Here is a 15,123-nt window from a genome sequence, read left to right as displayed (position 1 = left end):
TTTCCTTAGCGTCCAGTTCTTCATCTGTAAACAGTGGGGGTAAAACAGTAGCTGCTGCACATGGTCACTGGAGAGATGAAATAAAAAGATACATATGGTGCTCAGCGCACTCAACGCATTCCCTTCATTTGTATGTAATCCCCCAGCAGATTCAGGTGTGGTGCTAGGCACAAGGGAGGGGGGTTCCTGGGGCAAGAGGACACTGTGGGACTCTATAAGCCCCACCACGTGGACTGTTCTCAGCCCTGGGCCTGACACTGAGCACAGGTGGTTATGGTGGTTGGAGGTGGTAGGGCCCTCTTCCTCAGAGTGCTCCCATCCCAGGGGCCCCCTCCATGCCACGTGGAGGGACAGCATCTTTCAGTTGGAGGGGCAATAATGCAACCCAGAATCCTGTCCCTGCCGTCCCCAGTCAGGAAAAATCTCCTTCACCAATTCCTACCCCACCTCCCTCCCACCTTTGCTCCTGGTCCAGGTCATCTCTGCTCTCTGCGGGCAGATAAGGGCATCAGGACAGGGCTGCCTGTTATGACTAGATTTTATTTAGAACCATGAATACATTTCACGGATCTTGTTTAGTTTAGTTGAGCCTTAGGGAGGTACAGTGAATTCCAGTGAGGAAAAACCAGGAAGAAATGGTCTAATCACTGTTTATAAGTCTTCACTCTTTTACCAACTGGGATAGACAGAAACCCAAGCGGGGTGATAGTTGTTCTCTGGGATGCAAAAAAGTTTGCCAAATAAAATTAGAAACCTACTTAAAAATATATCTAAGATTAGACCACTCTGTGCGTATTGTTCCTGGTGAATACCCAGCTTAAGACTAAGATCAGTTTTCTCTCTGCTCCCCCACCCTCCCCACCTAAGTGAAATCAACATGAAGTGGTAGAGAGCAGAAATTTAAGCCATAGACAAAAAGCACTGCCACTTGTTCTCAGGATCGCATCCCTGGTGCCGCCTAAGTGAAACCTTTAAGCAAAAGCATCCCTGGTGCCGCCTAAGTGAAACCTTTAAGCAAAAGGCCTTCATCACAGCCAGTATGGGTTCTAGTGCAGGGAAGGTCAGATTTATTGCGAGATCTCAAAGGTAATAAGTCTAATTTCCATGACAAAAGTCAAGTGAATAATTCATCTTCAGCAAACCACAAAAATAATAAACCCTGTTTGGGCTCCTACCAAGCTAGCCTGTGGGCACTTTGACTTGTGATCTCATTCCTGGGCACCTTTTAGTCTCTGGAATTCACAAAAATTCTTGGAAACAGCTTGCAAGTTACAATTTTTTTTTTTTTTTTTTTTGCGGTACATGGGCCTCTCACTGTTGTGGCCTCTCCCATTGCGGAGCACAGGCTCATCGGCCATGGCTCATGGGCCCAGCCGCTCCGCGGCATGTGGGATCTTCCCGGACCAGAGCACGAACCCGTGTCCCCTGCATCGGCAGGTGGACTCTCAACCACTGCGCCACCAGGGAAGCCCGCAAGTTACAATTTCATTAAATGCAAAGCAGTAGGAGGAAACCAATTTCTCTTTTCCCCATTTCACTACTTGACAAGCCTCTTTAGGACAAAGATAACTCATCCTTCTTTGTTATCAAAGTCAGAGAAAATGCAACCAGCATGATTTAAAAATGGAAATAGGAAGAGTTGTCAGAATATGGTTTTATGAAGGATATGCAATTTTCCTTTTGGTTCACTCAAATTTCCTTTCTCATTTCCCAACCGCAAAATAACCCAGTTTCCATCTCATAAGGGCTCCTTACCTGGAGAAAGAACCAGTGCATTACTTAAAAAATTTTTGATAATGATTTTAGAGATGACTTTTAGTATACTATTTAAACAAGCTAGCACATTAATGAGGTATGACCTATTATAGCACTGGGGCGGTAACTCACCTTGGAAAGGAAAGCAGTGTGTGGTCTCAATAGTTGGGTAGGAGGAAGGAAGGAAAGAGGAGCCTTTTCTGTGGCTTCCAACCCTGCAGGCCCTTCCAGACAGACCTCCCTCCAGGCTGCTTTATGCTATGTTCCTCAGCCTCTTAACCCCAGGTCTTTGCATATGCTGTTCCCTCTTCCTGTCAGAATTCCCTTCTGCTAACCAGTAATGGCCCCCTTCAGTCCTCTACTCACTCATGACTTCCTCATGGAAACCTTCCCTGTCCTCTTGACCACATACATTCCCTCTATTTTATGTTGACATAGCATCACTCTCCCTGTGGTACTTATCATGGTGAAATGTTATACTTTTCACTGGTCCTCCGGTTCCCTGGATGCAAAACCCATGGATGCAGGACCCATGGGACTGACTGTGAGGGACTTGAGCATCCCAGGATTTTGGTAGCTGCGAGAGTCCTGGAACCAGTTCCCTGCAGATACCAAAGGATGGCTGTATTTAAGTATGTATTTCTCTGATTAACGTCAGTTTCTGCCACTTGAGCCTTAACTCCTTGAGGGTAGGAATAATGCCAGCGTTTTCTGGTGGCTGACACAGAATAAGTGCTTAAGTATTTGTGGAATGAGTGAATTCTTGAAGCAAAGTTTTCCGAAGACTTGATAAAGTCTAACAGCTAGTTAATGTGATTTTAAAACCATGTCTGTCCTCATAGTGACTCAGGATAGTAAGAAGATGCTCGAAAAAAACCAAAAAACCCCACAGGTAACAAAAAGCCCCAGGGCACAAAAGGGAGCAGAAGCCCAATTTCTCACGTGGCTAAGCTCCTCAAACCCTATTTGGTTGAACTTGTATCCCTTGTGTGAATATGGCTGCCAGTTGGTTTACTGATGGGTATTTTGTAATTGGTGGATTTTAACCCTAACAAATAAATGATAATAATTAACATTAATATATGAACTACTTGAGTTCAAGTCTTGTTCCCCATTTTCTAGGTGTGCACCTTTGGGACACGTATATAACCACCCGATGCACATCGTTGGTGACCTACGAGCATATCTACCTCAGCAGTGGGAATGGGCCCTAGTACGTGAGAATGTGCCTTAAACAGTGTCTGGCACATAGTAAGTACTGAATAAATATTAGGTATTTGCATTACTCTTCCTTTACTATTATATGTCATACCTTGCTTTAAGAGATTTACATGTGTTATTTACATAATTTAATTATTAATGAAATCCATAATTCTTACAGGTGTGGGAACTGAGGAGTGCAGAATGGGAAGACTACTGAGGCTACTTAGAGATGCCTCTCCCAGTGCTCCTTCAGGATGCGGCTTCCATCTATGTTAAGCCCTGAGTTAACTCTGCAGAGAGGCCCCCAGTCACACAGGTGAGGCTGGTGGAATTGCCCCTTCACTTCGTGGGTACAGAAATCTCTCCTTCCCCTGCCCACAGTCTCTTCCAAGTTACTGCAGATCTACCCATCTGGGGCCATGGAGATATTTCACTTCCTTCCTCTGAATTTACAAGCACTTCTCTGAGTCCAAATGAAGGCCAAACAGTGGGCAGGACGTTGGAGGAGACCTCACTGGTTGGACTAGCATTGTTGATCACTAAAACAAACACTTCCTGTTGTCCCAGAGCATACAGGGAAGACCATGGTTCATGTGGGCTGGAAAAGAATGAAAAAGGAGCAGCAAAGAAACCCAGCTGCAAAGCCACTGCCTTGTGCTGACTGCTTTCCAGGAGTTAAATATAGCTCCTGTGTGAGGGAGGCAGAGGGGGTGGCGAGGTCACCTTGAAAGGCTTTTGTGTGTGTTAATTACAGCTTATGCAGGAAACTGAATATCATTCATGCTGAAGAAAATAGTATAGTTTGACTCCCTGGGAGAGAAACCCAAATCCTGAGGGAAGTGGTAAAGAAGAGTGGAAGATTTGGGATTTGGTAGGAGAGTATCTGGTTTGGGTTCTGACTCCTCCTACTTGCTAGTGTGGAATCTGGGGTAAGTCAGCCCCTCTGAGCATCATTTTCCTCTTCTGTTAAGAAGGGATTTAGAATCCCCACGTGCAGGTTTGTGGGAGGGGAAACGGGGAATGGTGGGGTAAGAGTTTGTAAACCGTAGGGATTTTTACTGGGGATGGACACGTTCCTCTGTAGCACAATTCTCTGATGTACTCGTTTCAGGAAGACAGGGAGGCAAGATGTCAGGGAGGTTGCAGGTCAGTGGGGAAGCAGGTTGTGGGGATGTTTTGGGGTGACTCACTTCCTGGGAGTCAGGCCAGGGTGACAGGCTCAGGAAAACACCCTGCATCTTAATGGCCTTTTGAGCAGCAGCTCTGCCCAGGTCTTGTCATCCACCAGGACACCTCTCGTTCTGGACACCTTGTTTCTCAGCCCTGGGCGGCCAGGGAAGCGGTAGCTCCCTCTCATCAAGACATTTCCAGACAGGAGGGGGTGGGGCAAGCCACCGACTTCCGAGGAAATAACTTTTGGCTGTGGGACTGGGCTCTCCCAGAATTGTTCCTTTGTGTGCAGATTCCTCCCTGTTTAGCTCACAAAGGAAATGGTTCCAGGAGGAAGTGGAAAACTGTGACACACATGCTCAGGCCTCACACACAAGATGGCAGCTGTTTCCATTTGCGGCAGTCCCTATCATCTCCTTTACTAAAAGGAGTGGCCTGGGATACCCAACGATAAAGGCAGGTCGTGTTTTTGAGCTCTTAAGTGATGTTCCAGATGTTATGCTAAGCATTTTGCATGGACTGCTTCATTTAATTCTCATAATGGCCCTGTGAGGTAGTTGCTGTTCTTCACCCTCTGTTTTACACATGAACCAAATGAGGCTCAGAGAGGCACAGTTGTTTGTCTAAAGGCACATGGCAAGCAGAACCAAGATTCAAACCTAGACCTAAGTCTAAGGCCTAAACGTCCAGTTGCTGCATAATAATTCCTTCTTGCCGCCTTCTTCTAACAGAGGTTCCCTACCTCCAAAGCTTGATGGAACCAGCAGTGAGTCCCTCACAACCATTCCCCACTGGTGCCTATTCATAGGATGGGTGCCTGGTCTGAAGCCTAGATGGGGCTGGGCTTTCTGCTTCTGAGAAGTTTGAGTTTGAGGACCCACCTCACCAATAGCCTGGGACAGACATTGAAGATGTCTGGCTAGGGGTTTGCGAATAATGCACATAATAATAAAGATATCCAAGGATGGCAGTGAACATTTATTGAACACTTCTTACAATCTGGGCTCTGGGCCTAACACTTTTATTTCTTTTTATAAATTAGGACTTCATGTGGACAAAACTTGGGTTAATCCTAATCCTTGCTTCATGAGACACTCATCATTGGTCCATGCATGCTCCACTTTTATTTAGTTATTTATTTATGTAATCAGTTATTTTTGCTAATGTAGTAAGTATCCACAAATCTACCATGCAAAGCAAAAGCCTGAATCCAGATGATATCATACATCTAACTATGATCCCATGCTTCTGCTTCCCCCTCCAACCTAACTGCCATCCTGAATGCTGTATTCAACACATCCTTGCTTTCCCTTGTAGACTGCAACTAGATATACCCATACAAAATTTTAGTTGCTTTAAACTTTATTAAAAGGGCATAATGCTATAGGTAATCTTTTGTGACTTTTTTCTTTACCATGATACTGCTAAGGTTTATCCATAGCATTGCCTGTCACTGTGTTCATTCATTGTGCTGTATGATATTCCACTGCGGGAAGATTCTCCATGACTAACACTCTGTGCCTATTACGTCATTTAATCTTTGCAACAACCCCACGTGGTAGGAGCTCTTCTTATCACAGTTTTACAAGAAACTCTGAGCCCTAGAGAGTCTAAAGAACTTGCTGGAGGTCATAGGTGCCAGGTTTGCATCTTTCTGGCCCCCACTGTATGCTGTGTTTTGGTGTAGAGGAGAAAGCACAGGAACTAGAGCCAAAAGCCCTGGGCTCAAGGTCCAGCTCCACACTTACTGGCTGTGTGGCCTTGGGCAAGTTGCCTCATGCCTCTGAGCCTCAATTTCCTCAACATTGAAGTGGGGTGATGGTAACTGCCCTATCTACCTCTCAGGCCTGTTGTGAGACTCAAATCTTACAATGTCTGTGAAAAGTGACAGCACTCTGTAAACTGAAGTTTTGTAAATCGGTACATTGTGATAAATGATCTATGTGCCATCTGCTCCCCTCCCCACCAGTCAAACAAAAATAACCTGTGTAGGATTCAAGAGATGAGACTGAACAGCATCCCTATTCAGAAAGGCAAGGATTAGGTTGACAATCAGCCCACAGAAGTCTTAGTGTGATTCAAGAATCAGAAAATCGTCAGTAGAGGCCTCAGGCTGCACTAATGGGAACAGAGTATGTATTTATCTTTGTTCTGTTCAATGGAGTTTAAAAAAATATTACTTTTTTTTTTTTTTTTTTTTTTTACTATTTCTTACCTATTTTCAATATCTGAGGCCCTACCCCATTACTCTTTGCTTGTGGTGTTTCCTCTGCATGGCTTGTTCTCCAACCACTATCCCCTATTAGCTGTGTGTCCCTGGGCAAATTACTTCACTTCTCTGTGTCACCTCATCTGAATAATGGGGATAATAACAATACCTACACTTTACAGGGCTGCCATGAAGATCCAGTGAGGTGTTATATGGACTGTTTAGAACAGTTCCTGACACATACAGAATTGACTATTATTATTTAAAATCTCCCCTACTCCCCTGAGAGTGCCCACTTATGTTTTGACAATTGGTTTAGAGGCCACTTCCTCCAGGAGGCCAGTCCTGCCTTCCTGCACAGGTAAGGTCACCCTGTTATAGCCTCCAGAGCAGACAATTTGTTCATCTTCCTCCATTAAAGTGTGAACAGTGAGAGTAGAGATGATGCCTGATTTAATATCTGCCACCGCTGCCCAGTGCCCAGTACCGTAATGGGCACACAGCAGGTGCACTGCAGAGGGATTAACTAACAGCCTGAATTCAGAGGAACAACCACAGATGAAGGAGGGGGCTATTAATCCTGTCTATGACAACCATCTCCAAGAGCAGAAGGGCTCATGGGGATGGGGGAAGAGGGAAGGTGGGGCAGACTTGTTCTCTGGGGCTCTGGAGGGCGGTCCTGGAACAGTGGTGGCCGCTTAAGACCATATTATTAGGTTCACTGTATATAGGAACTCTCCAGAATTCTGAACTAAGAAGAGAGCCGGGTGGGCTGAGCCCAGGTGGACGGTGTCTTGGCAGGAATGTGGGGGTGTGTTAGTCGGTGGGTAACTGTGACACTGGGTGACTGGGGTGAGAAACATGCAGAATCACACCTGGGATTTGTCCTCCCTAGCCCAGCGACCCGAGGCAGGTGACGTCAGTTTTCTCATCTGTGAAGCAGAGGTAAGGAGAGCAGTCATGTCAGAAGGTTGTGGTGAGCAGAAAGGGAGATAATGTATGAAAAGTGTTAAGCTCTGTGCCAAGCACATATGAAACCTTTTGCAAAGGTTGGTTATTACTATTAATGTTGTTGCTGTTGCTAGTAATCACAGGGGATTCAGGCATTACCCAGAGGTTAGTCTAGACATTCTAGATGGGAGGCTAAATGTTAGGCTCAGAATGGCCACCCTGACTGCTGCCCAGGTGGAAGGTCCACCCTCTTCCCTCTCTTCCTTCCTTCGCCTTGCCTGCAAAAGCCTTCCAGTGGTAACCTTGGATTATGTTCTGGGCCAGGTCCCTGTGAATGCAGCCCACAGAGAGCCCAGCCACCCCGGGCAGGCTTTGGGAGATGCCTAGGGTGATTCCTGCCTCTAGGGCTGGGGGTGGGATCAAGAAAATGATGGTTGAAGGTCCTGGGAAAGAATGTCTTGAGTCTTAAAGAACCCCAGACAGATGTCTCCTTTGCTCTCCCATTAGATCAACAATTCTATACACTTAACTCTATTTGAAAATGGACAGAGTGTGAAGTTTTATGTTTCCCTGTTCTTAACTTAAACTTGAAGGTGAGTTAATCTTACACAATTTGCTGCTCACCTGCAGTATTTGCTGTAGTTCCTAACTGGTCTCTTCTCTTCAATCTCTCCCTTTCTACTCTGATGTGAGCTTTCATTGCCCCCAAATGGCAACACAGCATAACCCCCTCCTGCTTGTACCTTGTCAATAGCTCCCCAGGGCCCAGACACCAGTTTCCTTTGTGACTCAGATGATGAAAGATCTTCACATGCTCCCTGTACTCGCTGTGGTTTATCATCATTCCCTCTGTAATTCCATCCCTTCCCAGGATGGGCAGGCAAGAAGTGAAAGGGAAAGCATCAGAGAGAGAACTTGGAATCCATTCTGATTTTTTAAGAAAGGCGATCATTTGTAGACCTGTAGTTTAAGCATTAACTTTTTTTTTTTTAATTGTATGCTTCCTGCATGCTGAGTGCTTTTCTTGCACAAATCCAATTATTCCCCATAGTAGACAGGAGATTGTTATCTCCATTTTTAGTTGAAGAAACTGAGACTTGGGATTAAGTGGAAGAAGTAGAGCTGGGATTCAAACCCTGGCAACCTGACACTGCAGCCAGTGCACTCAGCTCCCACATTATGCTGCCTCTATTATTAGTTACCAATCACACTCTCAGTTATGGACCTGGATGATAAGGCCCTACTTGAGGCTCCATTTTACCTCTACCTGCTTCTCTGGGCTGTAAGCATGCTGACCATTTTGTGCCCTGAGCATGGCTTCTGTGCCTCTCTTCTTTCTACTCTGCCATTTTCTCCACCTGGAATGCTGTTCCCCCAGTGTTTCTGAGGTTCCTGGCTAGAAAGTGTCCCTTGAGTCTTCTGGGCCTTTATTTATTCTGTTTGATGGACACTGGCCAGATATGACCTCATGTCACAGGAATTGGTGACAGTCTTAGTTTCTCTGCCTCACTAGGAGATTTGGAGGTGCAGGGACCCTACACTTCCCCTCTGTTACTCCTTAGAGCTACAGCTGATTGCTGGCTGGAGGTGAGGAAATGCGATTGGTCCCTCCAGCTTCCCAGCACACTCCTAGATCATTTTTCTTCTTGGTTCAAGTAAAGCTAAAATAAAATCCCCCTTGGTTTCATATCAGCTGGATCTGCTCTTTGCAAACCCTTCAACAAGAATGGGCAGGAAGAATAAATATTTATTCTACAAATGAATAAATCTGATTCCATCTTCAAAAGAAAGCCTAGTATAAATTATCATAATTTCTCCGTTCTAAGATTTCACTGATTTAAAGATATTTTATCTGCTAAATAATAGCTTTTTGAAAAAAAATCAGAAAAATGAACAAATTAATATATCAAATTTAAGATACGTTCTGATTTAAAAAATATGTCTTGGTATCAATGAAATATTTTTTAAAATATGATCCAATTCAATTTTGATTTTTTTCTTTTGATTCTGGTGGTCTCAAAAAGAAGGCTCCAAGCCTTGACTAAATCACTGTGAAGCATGGGCAGGTGTCAGCCATGTCCCAGCCCTGAACCCCTGGGGGTTGCTGGGTCAACAAGGGCATGGCAGACCAATCATACACCAATGGCAGCCCTGAGGCCCCCAAGGCCAGTAGACAGGTTTTCTCCCCAGCAGATCTATGTCCATGCTCTGCTGACACCTCATGACCATGTTAGTGATTCTGGGGAAAGCTGACTAGGAGTCCATCATGTGATCTTAGGCAAGACACCGCCGCTTGAGCCTCAGTTTTCCCAGTTGTAAAGTGAGAGGCATAAGGTTAGATAGGCGGTTTTCAAATGTTCTTCAGATGGAGCTTTGGGATCTGGGAGGCTTCTTTAGGGGCTGCCTTGGGAGTAGGAAGATGGAATGGACTGTACTCAGTATTTTCATTCCCACTTCCCCCAGAGCAAGTCTTTGCTTAAGATTTTGTTTGCAAAAAGTAGTTTGAAAAACACTGGTAAATGGCATTCTGGGGTCTTTCCAACATTAGTCTTGAATATATACTCTTGTATGATCTAAGGGCAGTGCTTCATTTCTCAGCCTGGACACACCCTCAGAATCCTTCTCACCACAGACACTCCCAGACTCACTGCAGTTTAATCAAGGGGTTGGCAAGCTTTTTGTGTAAAGGACCAGATAGTAGCTACTTTAGGCTTTTCAGGCCACATGTGGGCGGGGCCTCTGTTGCACTCAATAGCAAGAAAGCAGCCATAGACAATACATAATGAATGCCCATGGCTGTGTGCCAATAAAACTTTATTTAAAAAAGACGTGGTGGACTGGATTTGGTCTACCAGCTGAGGTGTGCTGATACCTGGGCTATAATAAATACTTCAGCCTGACAGGTGAAGAAATTGAAGCCCAAGGAGGGGATTCAAGGAACTGGATTTGGTTGGAACCCCCGTCCCCCGGACAGCGAGCATGCTTCCACCACTCCACACTGCTCACTTAGCCATGACCCTTACCCTGATTTGGATTGTGGGCATCTGAGATTACATGGTTGAGGGAATGGTGCCTGGAAAAGACATGTGCCCCACTTCTCCCTCTCAGGATATCAGTTTTCTCCTAGGTTCTTAGAGGGCTATAAAAAGCCTCTGAGCTTGCCTCCTGTGGGACGTGCTGTCGGTAAATTCCCCAGAGCTGGAATGACTGCAATGTGGTGCCACATTCTGCCCCCTCTGCAGCCTGACAGCTGTGCAGGGAGAAGAATCAGGCCTGGCAGGCTCTGCCTCTCCACTCCCACTTGGGGTGTGGCTGGGATTCCCCAAGTGGAATTTTAGATGGAGGACAAACCCTGCCTGGGCCCTCCTGGGGCAGGCTCTTTGCCAGTTCCAGGAGGATGAGTGTTTCTTGAATTCTAAACACCAAAACTCCAAGGGCCACAGTGGGAAGAGTGTAAAGGGTAAGAAACAAAAATCTCACACCAGCTGCCTGGCCATACCATTCATTGATGGAGGGTGTCTATCCTGGAATTGTTTAGATCCCCTTTCCCTCCCATGCTTCCCACCTTGAAATCTTTACCTAGTAAGTCCTTGTGGCTTATCTGGCAAGTCCTTCACATAATTGACCTGGGAATGCCCCTCTCCACTGGAGAAGCATTGGTAAAGAATTTATGTTTGGAGGTGGGCAGGGCTGAGTGAATAAATCGACCTAAGCCTCAGTTTCTTCATCTGTAAAATGGCGATATTTTAAAAAATACATATACAATACATTTTAAAGTAGGTGCTGAAAATAAATTACAGTCAATAAACTTAAAATGCATCAGATGTCAAAGTCATGATGAACATTCCCATCGAATTCTGTTGGGAGGTGGTGGTGGTGAGACTGCAGGGCTCAGGGAAGATAAATATCACAAATGTATCCAAAACTTCAAATTACCTATGCATTCACACACTGACATGGGCCACAAACATGCCTTCACAAGAACTGTACTTATTAGTCTACCACAGAACCAGATTTTGCCATAAACTACAAAATTTTTAATACCAAGTTGTATTTATATCTTTATAATTGATATACATGCCCTAGCCGTGATTTTAGAAAATAAAAGCTGTACTCTGTACAGACACTGTCCACTCACAACTGCTGGCAACATTTTTGGATGGCATTTCTCCCCCAGTAAAATTAATGGCATATTTTATGTACATGAAAGTCAAACTGCACCAACTTCATGATTGTTGAGAGAATTAAATGGCTCGATGTCCATATGTAAACTGCCTGACTCATGGTGAGCGCTCAGTTGGCTATTATTAAACATCTTCTATGTGCTAGACACTGGAACTGAGATGTAGAGACAGTCTCAGAGCACAGGTTCATATACACAGAGGAGGCATTTAAGTTAGTACAATACAGTCTTCTAAAAGCTGAGACTGAGGAGGGTGGTGCTAACCCAACGTCAGTGGGAAGGTCGAGGGAGGATGTGGTAGGTAGTTTTCATGGAGGTGATGCTGAGTGGTCTCTTTCAGGGAGAGGGAATAGCAGAGTCATCTTTTTGAACCTCAGTTTTTACATCTGTCCAATGGGGAGAATGTCTCAGCTGACCCCTTCACAAGGCTTTTGCCAGCGTTAAGAAAAGAAGAGAAACTCAAGGCTGAAAGGGTTCCAGAGAAAGGATTTTAGTGGTCAATCCTCTGTTTGAATATCCCTGCTATTACACAGGTTCCTTCTGGCCCAGAGTGACCCCCCTGTGGACGACTGCCGAGTGAGAGCATGCATGATTACCAGAGGTTGCCCAAGCTCCAAAGGAAGAACTCCATGATCAACACTACGTGGAAATGGACACGACTGATGAATGTGAAAAGGTTTCTAGAACTTAAAAGCTTTATAAAAATGTATGTACTTATATTGCAGAAGTGAGTGGCTGAGCCAGCGCTAGGATGTGGGATTTCTGCTTCTGTGTCCAGATCCATTCCCCAGCTGGCCCTGCGTGCTGGCACATTTATTGGAGGTTTGTCTTCTCAGGCTAGAGTTCACAGACCCTGGGAGTCCGTGGCAGAGGGCAGGGTGGGGTTAGGGAAGAAACCCCGAGAAAAATACAGTGTGTCTCTGGAAGTCCACTGCACAAAGATTTTTGGGGGGTGTTTGTTCAGTTATGTTATGGACAATAATAGAAATTTGTTTGACTTTAGATCAAATGAGACATTTCAAGCTTTTGGAAGACACTTTGGGTAACAGACCCAAACCCTAGAGTTTCACTTGGTTGAAAAGTGTGAAAGGCAGTGCTAGAGCAAGTAATGGAATCAAGCAAGGTGTTTGAGCAAGGTCAAGGGTTATGATAAACCAGTGCACTAGAACAGTGAGCATATCAGACTCACCTGAAGCTTTGCAAGAAGTACACATTCCCAAACCTCACTCCAGACCCACTGATCAGACCTCTGGGGGTATAGTTTCAGTAGGCTCCCTAGGAGATGATTCTGGGCCCAGCTGGATTCGAGAACCACTGCTTTAGACAATAGAGAGTGGTCCTTAAGGGAGGTTGGACATGCAAGAGTAGAAACAGGAAGCTCCTGTAGGAGATGACAGGATATAGGAGAAGCCATCCAGAATACGTTTTTCAGTAACAGTCCACAGAATTAGGGGTGTGATTGCAAAAAGGATGAAAGCAAAGGAAACAATGAATAATGACGAAGTCTGTGTTTCTGTCCCCAAAATAGGAATCATTGAAGTGGAAAATCCTGGAGCTGAAAGTGGCCGTATCCAGCTCTACTCTGTGAATTTTGTATTTTTTCTTTTATTTATTCATCATCTCAACAGACATGTTTTGCGAATATACTACATGCAAATTACTACATTGGGTGCTAGGAAAAGAACTGTGAACAAGGTAAGAAGGACCCTGCCCTCACAGAGCTCACATTAACAGCTAATTCATTCCCATAATTAATCATAACTGCAAAGATGGTAACCATTGAGACGTACAGAGTGCTAGGGTTACCTGTAATGGGGGATGTAGCTTGGGAGACAGGGAAAGATTGTCTTGAGGACGTAATGTTTGAGCAGGTCACTAAGGATGAGCAGGAAGGAGTTAACCTGGTGAAGGTACAAAGGTCAGTGTGAGGAGAGCCCATAGTAAGAGATGGGCAGGGGCCCAAAGTGAGTTGGTGACAGGCAGGGTGGGTCCTTGAGGGCCACCACCAGGACTGTAGTCTATATCTTAAGAACAATGAGAAACCGTTAAAAAGGTTAAGTACAATCAGATCTACAGCTTTAAGTAACTGTCTTTAATTGCATCCTCTTCTTCCCAAATTCTATCCACAAGCATAGATAATTCGTAAGTCCCATTAAAAGCTATGATATATTGCACATTTGAATAAAAGATGAATGCTTCAGGGCTTCCCTGGTGGCGTAGTGGTTGAGAGTCCGCCTGCCGATGCAGGGGACATGGGTTCGTGCCCCGGTCCGGGAAGATCCCACATGCTGCGGAGCGGCTGGGCCCGTGAGCCATGGCCGCTGAGCCGGCGCGTCTGGAGCCTGTGCTCCGCAACGGGAGAGGCCACAACAGTGAGAGGCCCGCGTACCGCAAAAAAAAAAAAAAAAAAAAAAAAAGATGAATGCTTCAGGTTGAAGTATATACTCCTACAAGTCCTGTTCTCTATAGTTTGCAAAAGGGTCATGCCTATGGAAACCTCTTGAATTGAGTGACAGTTGTTTTAACTTATATATTACTGTGATCCCTATTACTGTGATAGGAGCCACTCTGGGGCTTCCTGATCTGTGGCCACTCAGCCTCTGCTTCATTATGTTCCTGGGCACCTCCTACTCTGTCATTGAATAGCTCTTTTCATTTGTATGCTTCTCCCAGATTGTGCCCCAGTTGGTCTGTGTTTAACCTCTTGTATAGCCTTCTGGAGAGTCTTTCTATTACCTCTTCTACAGGACAGCTAGTTTGAGAACTGATCTCATGTACCCCCTTCAAATTTAGTCTTATTCACAAACAGCCCCATTTCCTTCAACAGCTCCTCACGTGATTGTGTTGTTAACAGAAAAAGAGAAACAGGAAGGGTGATCTGATTTGGTGGTGAATAAGATGAGTTCAAAATTGGGTCACTTGGAGGTTGAGTTGACTTCCAAATGGAAACTTCCACAGGCAGGAGCCAGTGCAGGAGAGTGGAGCTCAACTCATGGCTGAAAATGGACATTAAGAGTAGACGTCATAATGGGGCTTGGTTGTCTACAGGTGTGAGTTTAGAGAGAGGGCTGAGGTGGTGGGGAGAGAGGGGCAAGAGCCATCACAGAAGAAAAAGTGAGCTAGAGAAAAGATGGGAAATAACAGTTAGTAAGCACTTATCATGGGCCAGGTGCTGGGTGCTGGGCAAATATTACCACATTGCAGTCTCCCAATTTTGGGTGTCATTATTCCTGCTTTTCAGACTAGCAGAATAAGACTTAGTTGGGTCACTTGCCTTAGGGCAAGAGAAGCCCAGAGGCTATGAGCACCTATAACAGTGGGATTGGAGGTGGGAGAAGGAGAGGCAGAAAAGCCTTCTGGCAGAGGGATGGAGCAGTGGTTAACCTAGGTTTATCGGATTGCAAAATCCATGCTTTCTCCATCTTTGCAAATAGGAGAATCCATTTAGAAAAGAGTAGAGGGTCAGAGCTACAGAGAGGCCCAGAAGATGGGACTGGGAAGGGTGAAAAATTAGACAAAATGGAAGCCGTTTGTGACCCTTAGATGTGGGCTTTCAGCAGAGGGTGTGACTGGAAGTGAGACTGCAGGGAGGGAAAGAAGTGTGTGGGAAGAAACAGGAAGCTGCTGTTGGTGTGTATGGTAGTGGGGTTTT

General features: G+C 45.2%; 1 protein-coding gene and 1 long non-coding RNA gene across 3 annotated transcripts in view; one reads left to right on the top strand and one right to left on the bottom strand.

Moving 5' to 3' along the window:
* Nucleotides 1-15,123, bottom strand: part of AFAP1L1 (actin filament associated protein 1 like 1) — a 71,092-nt gene that overhangs the window by 50,681 nt on the left and 5,288 nt on the right. The gene's annotated exons all lie outside the window — the stretch shown is intronic.
* Nucleotides 13,044-15,123, top strand: part of LOC132517197 (uncharacterized) — a 64,808-nt gene continuing 62,728 nt past the window's right edge. The window contains exon 1 of the long non-coding RNA XR_009539623.1: nucleotides 13,044-13,166. This is a non-coding gene — a long non-coding RNA (uncharacterized LOC132517197). The remainder of the gene's footprint in view (nucleotides 13,167-15,123) is intronic.

This window comes from Lagenorhynchus albirostris, chromosome 3 (assembly GCF_949774975.1).
Source record: "Lagenorhynchus albirostris chromosome 3, mLagAlb1.1, whole genome shotgun sequence".
NCBI lineage: Eukaryota > Metazoa > Chordata > Mammalia > Artiodactyla > Delphinidae > Lagenorhynchus > Lagenorhynchus albirostris.
This window is presented reverse-complemented; position numbering and strand designations above follow the sequence as displayed.